At 37.3% G+C, this 10,747-nt stretch overlaps 1 non-coding gene across 1 annotated transcript; it reads right to left on the minus strand.

Moving 5' to 3' along the window:
- Nucleotides 1-6,197: 6,197 nt before the first annotated feature.
- On the minus strand, nt 6,198-6,270 carry Trnat-ugu (transfer RNA threonine (anticodon UGU)). The gene has a single exon. It is a non-coding gene; the product is annotated as a tRNA-Thr (tRNA).
- Between the last annotated feature and the right edge of the window lie 4,477 nt (nt 6,271-10,747).

Here is a 10,747-nt window from a genome sequence, read left to right on the forward strand (position 1 = left end):
GATATAAACAACCGCGACAGCTGTTATAGCTGATCGTTTTATACAACAGATAACAATCGATTGATACCATGTCACAACAGTTAATTATGTCGCTAAAAAATCTGCACTAGAAATATATTGTCCCATGCATTATAATTTTATTAATCTATCTTCACATTTCAGTATTTATCGCAAATCCTATCCTGGTTTTTAGGACATTCAAAAAGTCCTAAATATAGGTCAAAATAAGATTGTTTTTTTATCTTTGCATATAACAAAAATATGTTTGATTGAATAAATTTATTGATTTGTAAACCATGTGTTCGTGAGGGAAAAAAACCGGAATGTTTGCACGTGCATATATTAATATACCGTAACAATCAAACTATATTCACAAATACAGATAAATCTGTAGGCATACAAACAGACAATGATGCTCCAAAAGAAAGCAAAAATATCTCCTTTACATAGAAAGATTTGTCAACCTGTCTGCCACAGATAGAAAAAAGATGAATACCATGAGGAAAGCCTTGTGATCGACTTCATAAACTCACCAAAATGTACTTCTTTGATGGTGAGGTTGAACGTTTTGCTTTTAGTGTACCAAACGATGATGGTTTTCGCTTTTGCAAATCTGACATCACGCCTCAAACATATAGCTTTTCTTGCAATGAGACATTAAATGGGAAAAGTGCTAGTTTGCTATTGGCTATATTTGAACTTACGTCCGTATAGAAAAAATACTATCATTGTTATATGCTATAACAGTTATTGTTTTGAAATCTTGTATAAAACAGATAACAACTGATTGATACCGAGTCAAAGTAAATATCACCGTGTCAATCTTTACTTTATATTTGACAAGTGTCAAACAATGTTGGAAAGTCAATGTGTTTGGGAGGGTGACATCATATTGGAAAGGAAAACAATTGTTATTGTTCCGCCATATACAATCTAAAAACGTAATAATCTACCCTACCCTCAACATCAGGTAAAACAGGGCATTCAGAAAACAGTAGTATATTTGATGAGTTAATGAAATCGACTACAAAACTAAAGAATCTGTCTATGGAATACAATTTTTTTGTACGAAAATAATTGTTGTCCATGCTTCAAAGATTACAAGAAAAAAAATCATGTTACTGTTGTCGCCATGGAAACAGAAGACGCTCACTATTCCGAAACATCAATTTCAGAATGTATTTATTTGTATACAAATAATTTCTATGAAGCCCAAGTGAGGATCGAATGGTATGTTTGAAGTGTTTACATTAATATACCGTAATAATCAAACTATATCCCAAAATGTAGTAAATCTGTAAACAAACAAATACACAATGCTGCTTCAAATGAAAGCAAACATATTTACAAAGGAATGGCTCAAATAGAATGAAAATTTGTCTGCCACACCAAGAAAAAAAATCAATATCTCGAGGGCGACTTACTATCGACTTCACGAAGTCGTATATCAAATGTACTACATTTGCATTTTTTTCTCAAGGTGACATGTAAAACAGACACGATTCAGCAATGTCATTGTGCGATTTTTCTGTTATCATCATGACCAGAGGGTTTTTAATTTTTCTATACTACATCTGATTTACCCGAGTTTGTGGATAGGGTTGAACATTTTGGTTTAAGTTGGTGTATGTGCGATAACGACCCATCGATGGTCGTTTTCGCTTCTGCAAATATCACGCCCTAAACACAGTGCTTTTCCATGAGACGTTATTGCTGACAATGCAAGATAAAAAGCATACATTTGAGATAAAAAAAAATTGAGATAATTTTTTTTCAAAATTCGTTTCTGAGACAACCCTTTGCGTTGCTAAGGACGGACAGTCGCCATTTTGTTTTAACTCTGCTTGGATACAACACCGGGGTACCGACCCCTTTATAAAGCGCGTGAACCAGACACACGTGCAATCAGTCGAACGCTCGCTGTTCAAGGTGTAACAACTAACATTTGACCGGCTCTAGATCTACTGTAATGTATACCCCAGACGTATTTACGTATAACCTGAGGCCGTGCCATAAGAATAAAATTGTTAGTACGTTCAATGTTTTCTCAAATAAAGTTTCTAAGAACCATATATAGATCTAATAATTTGAATAAAAAGTAATGAATGAATTCATACTTCTTTCCACGTGCGAGATCCATTTTGATTATAACGAAAACAAACTCGGAAATTCTAATAGCAGATAACATTTTCAAACTAAAAATAAACACTGCACTCACCTGACAAGATTTCATTGAAGTAATATTGTCAGCTAGATCCCAAAATATGTAAAATATATGAGCTAATAAAACACTTCAATATACATTAGATATTACACCCACATGTACACGTGTGTGCCATCAGTAGTTTCTATATGGAAGCGTCACTTGTTTGGGACAAGTGGTCACGTGCACGTGGCCGGTCGAGTCCTTCGGCTAGATAGTATACGTGGAGATATGTTGACGGGTTATTATTAGGATTTCTATTCATTTGTGTGGAAAGTTCAATTTGTGAAATATCTAAATGACAGCTTAGGAGAGTTGACATGCTTGCTTGCTAAAACAAGCCCTACACATATTTACAGGTAAGGAGTTTGCTTATGTATCAGCAGGTGATACACAGTGGACAACTGCTAGGTGTATACATGTATATATATGTACATGACTGAGCGCACGTGTGTCGATTCTCGCGCTTTATATAGGGGTCAGCAGGCGTCTCGTATCCAATCAGAGTTCAAACAAAATGGCGTCTGCCCGTTCTTAGAAACGCAATAGGCTGTCTCAGAAACAAATTTTTGAAAATAAAAAACTTCATTATTTTTTTTAATCTCAAATATACATTTTTTAACTTGCATTGTCAGCTTGAAGTTCAGGGAAATTGTTCGTTTTTGGCTATATTTGACCTTACGTCGTACAAAATATCTCATTATTATGGCAGTCATTGTCATGGAAACAAAAGACGTTCACTGAACTTCCTGAACTCTACCAAAGCCATAATGAAGTTATAGGTATAAAAAATATCCACATCAAGCCTCCTCCTCACGACCCCTGGTTTACAAGACCAGTGCTCTAACCACTGAGCTATGGAGGCGATATAAACAACTGCGACAGCTGTTATAGCTGATCGTTTTATACAACAGATAACAATCGATTGATACCATGTCACAAAAGTTAATTATGTCGCTAAAAAATCTGCACTAGATATATATATTGTCCCATGCATTATAATTTTATTAATCTGTCTTCACATTTCAGTATTTATCGCAAATCCTATCCTGGTTTTTAGGACATTCAAAAAGTCGTAAATATAGGTCAAAATAAGATTGTTTTTTATCTTTGCGTATAACAAAAATATGTTTGATTGAATAAATTTATTGATTTGTAAACCTTGTGTTCGTGAGAAAAAAACCCGGAATGTTTGCACGTGCATACATAAATATACCGTAACAATCAAACAATATTCACAAATACAGGTAAATCTGTAGGCATACAAACAGACAATGATGCTCCAAAAGAAAGCAAAAATATCTCCTTTACATAGAAAGATTTGTCAATCTGTCTGCCACAGATAGAAAAAAGATGAATACCATGAGGAAGCCTTGTGATCGACTTCATGAACTCATCAAAATGTACTTCTTTGATGGTGAGGTTGAACGTTTTGCTTTTAGTGTACCAAACGATGATTGTTTTCGCTTTTGCAAATCTGACATTACGCCTCAAACATATAGCTTTTCTTGCAATGAGACATTAAATGGGAAAAGTGCTAGTTTGCTATTGGCTATATTTGAACTTACGTCCGTATAGAAAAAATACTATAATTGTTATATGCTATAACAGTTATTGTTTTGAAATCTTGTATAAAACAGATAACAACTGATTGATACCGAGTCAAAGTAAATATCACCGTGTAAATCTATACGTTATATTTGACAAGTGTCAAACAATGTTGGAAAGTCAATGTGTTTGGGAGGGTGACATCATGTTGGAAACGAAAACAATTGTTCCGCCATAAACCCTCTAAAAACGTAACAAACAACCCTACCCTCAACATCAGTGACAGGTAAATATTTAGATAGACGAGTTAGTGAAGTCGACCACAATTTTTTGTGCGAAAATAATTGTTGTCCATGCTCCCAAAGATTACAAGAAAAAAATATCCTGTAACTGCTGTCGCCATGGGAACAGAAAACGCTCACTATCCCCAAGCATCAATTTCATAATGCAGTTATTTGTATAAAAACAATTTCTATGAAGCCCACAGTGAGGATCGAATTCATGTCCCCTTGTTTACAAAACCAGTGCTCTAACCATTGAGCTATGGAGTTGATATGGACACCATTTTCAACAGATAAAAATTGATTGATAAGGTTAAACATTTATCCAGATAACTTCACAGTTTGGTATTTCCGCCAAAACTAATTCCTGATTATACCTTTCTGATAGAGTTTGATAAACTTATAGATCAAATTAAGATAAAGTGTTTATGATCTTTTCGTATCACAAATAAATATATGTTTGTCTCGGTATACGTATTGATAGTTCGCCATATGCTCAGCAGAAAAGGAGTGGGGCGACTGGTTCGCCAGTTGTCAGTATTATTTTACCGGGCGGGGACGTGTTGTTTGGTGATAAAGTACTTAAACGGAGCAAAAGTTCCACTATACAAGAAGACACAACATGAATATATCGCTGTCTTCTAGAACACGCACCTCGCATTTCACACTCACACATCCACGGGAGGCCATCCGTAAATATACCTGTATGGTCCGAGAACGAAATAATGCCTCATTTACCAATGATGAAATTCCAATCTTTTTTCATTTTCCAGGATCTTTACTAGGAATGTATGATCTATTCTGGGTAGATATTGATTTAGTCCGCTAAACCTGCCTATATTATTAGGATTTTAAAAAAAAATTTTGCCTAATATATAGCCAGCTCGCGGACCTCTTAAAAATGTGAAATCGTAGGCCAGATTTGGCCTACGCTACGTCAGCGGTATATTTCTAATATATCGTCCATGCAATGCCGGGAAAACAAACACATACCTTTATATTGGGATCTTATGTACTCCACTGCCCCCATGTTACATCCCATTTATGAAATTAAACAACTCTGCACAATGAAATACTTCCGAGACCCTTCTACTTCACACATTTGTAATGGCCGCCGTATACACATTTAGTAGAGCAAACGGCAGCCAATCAACTTCGCTTCCGGTTTTATTTTTAAAAAACCACGTGTAGTTGAAAGATAAACACAATTCAACTGTGTATATGCTACATGTATATGCAACGTGAATATCGCGAAAGTGATGCGGTACCAGCAACAGTCGTGTTCAATTTGAATATTTGACAACATGTCGTGTATATCGACCATAATTTCACTATAAAAACTTTAACTGGCTAGCATTTTGTTTATCTTTCAACTACACGTGGTTTTTTTAAAAATAAAACCGGAAGCGAAGTTGATTGGCAACTAGGGGCATAATGTCTGGAAAGTTGCTTGGCAGAGTGTTACTGGATGGAGAGGCACATTCCCGTGTGAACAGATCCTGAAGAGACCAGATTGCTAACCTACATTTTGGAGCAGTCGATGGAATAGACATCCGACGAACTCTGAAGGTAGGGCGTTTGAAATAGAATCTGCTGTCCCTTTGAAAGATTGCAAAAGGTGAGTAAATTGAGGACTTGATCTTTTCACTTTTTCCTTTATGACTTTTTCTTCTAACGTCTCCCTTAACATCGCTCACCGTTAGCCTTTAGTTGTGGACTCGTCTTTGGATCGGGCTATGAGTTATATCCCTTTGCCAAAACACACCTTAGTCTATAAAAGTGACAATGCTTCTCTTGCTTTGCGGTCAGACTGGTAATCCTGTCTCGGCGAGGCTTTCCTCGCCCAGGCGAGCGGTCAGACTGGTAATCCTGTCTCGGCGAGGCTTTCCTCGCACAGGCGAGCGCTCAACTCGTGGCCAAAATTGTAGTGGTGTTCAAGGAGACGCTAGGAACAAAAAAGTCAGTTAAGAAGGATAGAAAATTAAAATATCTCAATTTTAGTCGTCTTTTACGATAATATGATGTCTATGTACACAGATATGGAAAGACAGGTATGCTTGAGGGAATCGTGCTTTTGTCATCAAACTAACACATTTAAGAACATTCCGTTTTTGTATATTGCCGTCATGCACAAAACACTTACTTGAGTAAAAGTGTACTTAGCAAGCCTCCAGTGAGGATCGAACTCACGACCCCTGGTTTACAAGACCAGTGCTCTAACCACTGAGCTATGGAGGCGATATGGACAGATGTTACAACTCATCTTTTTATACAACAGATAACAATTGATTGATACCGTGTCATAGATACAGTCATTTGGTAAATGTATTTGTTTGATTTCCGATACAGCATGTTTCCTCTCTGAACCTATAGTTGTGATATTATACTAGCTATAGATGCATGACATACACATGGTTTTAAGGTGATAAAAATTAATAGGATGTGTTTGATTTTGATTATGTATTTTGCTCCTATAGAAAGAAAAACCGTTCACTAATCGCATTCTATGATTGAATCTAAAAGTAGATGTAGATACATCAAAATGTAATTCCACCATTTTTGACAAAATAAAAAACGCTGAATTACAAGTAGATATCTCCTCCATAGCTCAGTGGTAAGAGCACTGGTCTTGTAAACTAGGTCAAGTTTCATGAACATTCATCAGCTTAAAATTCTTCATAGGAAATCAATAGAGATTTTACGGAAGAGTCCTTAACTTCTTTTATGCTTTCTTATGGGGAGTTTAAGTTAAGGAATTATTTAAAGTAAAGAAACATTCGTGAAGCTGGGTCCTGGGCACTGCATACGGATAATGTTTTGTCAAAGCTTACGAGGAGTGAGTGTCCATGACGACAATCGAAACTGAGAGTTGCTGACAATGGATTTTCCTATAAACATAAATTAATGAAGCCTTCAGTTAGGATCGAACTCACGACCCCTGGTTTACAAGAGTTATGGAGGCGATATGGACAGGTGTTACAACTCATCTTTTTATACATCAGATACAATTAGTTGATACTGTTCTTTTCATAGACAAAATCATTGAGATATATTTATATTGGGTTTGAATATATTTCAGATACAGCATAATATAGTCCCATTCCATGATAAATCAATATATAAATACAGTAAATGTTGCAGCGGTTTTTTTTTTTTTTTTTTTACACAAAAAACCAGCTGACATACAAGTAGGCATCACTCGGATAAGTGACGCCTTCTATGTCCATAACGACAATCTTTTTCCTGCATGTTGGTAAGTCGTTAGAATTGTACCTGCTGGTCCTATTGCATGATCAAATATACCGCAGTCTCACAAAAACACACACTACATACAGCTATAACACGCTACACATCGCATACATGTTGGGTGGGGTGCTTACATGACACTGACTGTTAATAGACGTTGATTAATCAATCAAACAAACAAATTCCGCGTGTTCCGGGACCGAATTAATGACCCATTCAAAGGTCCATTTTTATGTTCACTTTAGTCGCTCAAATCTTTTGTGGATATGTACTCCTAAATAGTTCAAATCTAAGTAAAGCTCATTCACACTATAAAGTTATCCGGCTCGTATGGATAGCTATATTTATTGTTACGCTCTGTATTTATGAGCGTTATGTTATATTGGGAAGAGAAATGGCGTAATTTTTCGTACTCGTAAACACTAATAACTTATCAATCATAATCTATCCTGAAAGCAGGTAGCTCTGTAATACACAAAGAAGAAACCATCTAATATGAGTGACGTTAATGACAACATAATTATTTATTACATCGCCATGCAGTAAACATATCTGTGTTTAGTATCTGTCTATATAGACTCAATTTGGGATACATTTTCTATTCTTCTTATGACCGTCTTATCCCTTGACACTATCTCGGCCAGAGGACAGAACCAAGAACCTAGCACACAGGTGCGAGCGCTCAACCAAAATCCCAGCCCTGAGGCGATGTGAAGGGAAAGATAGGGAAGAAGACAGTCATTAATTAAGGAAGAAGGGAATTATAACATTTTTTTTTACCTCTACTTACAGGGCTTCTGGGGGTTTCTACTCGATATGTAGGCTGGTAAAATGGTCTGTCTGCACAGGATACGTTCCTATGGAAACCTGTTGATTTTGTGATAGTTCGTCTTTGTATATCACAGAGCTATTCTGTTTAGAGGGTATGGTGTGATTGGTACGTGCAAAAATGTTCTCTTCCAAATATAAGTTACGCTACGGAAGCCAATTGGTGCCAAATTAGAAATAAAATAAGTTTTGCCAATATTTGAAATAACATTTCATTTATTCGCAATCCTTTTTTCATATCTAAATTGGCATTAAATTCAAATTGTAGAGATTCAAGATGGCGACCAGTGAGGTCGGCGAGCCACTCCGCCTCCGGAATTATAGTGAACAATACGCTGAAGATAGTGAATTGGTATATACAAACCTGAGTTCACCTAATGTTGAAGGTTGTTCGAAACTGATATGTGAAGAAAATAAGAGGAATGACCCTGAAAAAGAACTTGTAAGTGATTTTGATATGTCAGACATTGTGAGCGCTAATCAGCTCTGTCAAAGCCCATCCCGAAGCCCTACCCATAGTGTCGATTTGTTATATAATTCACCCCCGACCAACAGCCAGATACTCTCCCAAAAAGGAAGTCCGTCCTATAACAAGGATCACGCTGAAAAACTAGATAAATCTTTGATACATCTGCCTCGAGAACATTATATAAAGACAATAACAGAGTTATGTGAGGGTTCCGAAGGGATAATCATATGGTACAGAAACATTTTGTGGACTCGTGCAAAGGAAATCCCAGGTTGTCCTAAAGGTAAACTCGCGACCAGAAAAACTACATCGAATAGTCAAAATTACGTCAAATACGCCAGAGACTGCTACATAATACAGGCGTTTATACTCGGAGATTCAACTGAAATTGAAAGTGTATGCAGTAAGGGTAGGGCAACCGAAGGGATAATATCGGACAGCCTGACCGCCGGTACCCCGCTAAATAGTGGACAACGAAATCGATATGAAACAAAGAACTCAAAATCATATGAGAATAAACTCGATGAAATAGACAAACAAGGTGTTCTTCATTCAATATGTGAACGTTTGAAAAGTGTTGAATTATCTCTGAAGCAAAGCCACAAAAATGAATGTCAGATGCTGAAAATATTAGAAAACATGCGAGGTGAAAACACGGAACTTCGGAATAATGTACAAGAATTACAAGATATCTTGTCAACAGTCGCCAAAGGAATGAATAGCGTTAAATCGTTCTCCGATGTGGTTATAGGAAGCCAGGAAAATGTAAACAACATTCCTAACGGTACCGGGCCTAATACAGGTAAAGGTGAGACGACCAGCTCGACAATCAACGAAGCGCGACGACAGAAACGGTGCGCGAGCAGTATGGACGCCCATACTGACCAAAACCCAACCAGTCCTGACCAGTGCCGAAATGTTCCGACTAACAACGCTAGCACTATTACAAATGAACCCCAAGAATGCGTAACACATTCTACCAATATACCCACAGATACTGTAAATGGCAATGCTCAAAACTACGAACCAAAAAGCGGGCATTGTAAGCCGTATGGCAATAAAGCCGGGAAATCTACAGAAAGTCAGGAAGGACGACATGAAGACAAACAAAGAAATAGTAAGCCTAAGATGGACCAAACAAACGAAGGCCAAGACATATTTGTTGGAGTTCAAAAGCGAAAACGCGCGGCGCGGTTTTATCTCAGTGGTATAGGCCACCAAACAACCAAGTCGGGCATCGTCAATTACCTACAAAGGAAACATGTTAAAATAACGGACATACGGATATTTCCACAGCGGTTTGGATCGTTTACGGCAAAGATAAACGTTGAACCCAATGCTGCCGCAATTCTCGAAAGCCCAGGATTCTGGCCAGAAAGCGTGGTATGTAGACCTTGGCTCCCCAATAGGGAATGGCAAGAAAAACTTGAATCCCAACAACCAAATGAAGATAGATCGCGATGGACAGCACCGCGAGACCGCAATGATAATGAACGCAATAGAGATTATTGGCATGATGATAGCGAGGATTATTACAACAGATTCAACAGAGGCAATGACAGTTCTTGGAACTATAATGATGCACGCGATAACTTCTATTAGAACACAGCACTCGAATAAAATCGGGGAAAGACAGACGTTTCATATGTCTAAATTAGGACTTCTCGCTGGTATCATGGTACTTACCGTAATGACATGGAATGTAAGGGGAATTTTCTCCTCTAGTAAAAGTGTTGTAAAACTACTACGTGATACGGACTGTGACGTAATGGCGATCACCGAACACAAATTGTGCCAGAAGTCGCACGGCTATCTAGACACGTTAGACGAAAACTACTATGCAGTATGTGCTAATTGTCATGAATACTCCAACGGTGGAACCGGCGCTGCTTTTCTTATTAAAAAGTCCTTACAATATACCATCCGGAAACTAGACGAAGTAAAGAATGGACGCATTGTTGCCATTGAAGTAACCGGTAAAACATGGAACAATCCTATATATATATTTGGCGTATATATGTATAGTGATTGCAATATAAATGCTTACTGCGAAACCTTACAAACTTTACACGATCTTCTTTCGTTCTATGACCAACGCGGTAAACTGATTATAGCGGGAGATTTTAATGCAAGGATCCTAGAAAATCCGACATATTCAATTGCAAGACAAAA

The sequence above is a fragment of the Argopecten irradians genome, unplaced genomic scaffold (assembly GCF_041381155.1).
Source record: "Argopecten irradians isolate NY unplaced genomic scaffold, Ai_NY scaffold_0359, whole genome shotgun sequence".
Lineage (NCBI taxonomy): Eukaryota > Metazoa > Mollusca > Bivalvia > Pectinida > Pectinidae > Argopecten > Argopecten irradians.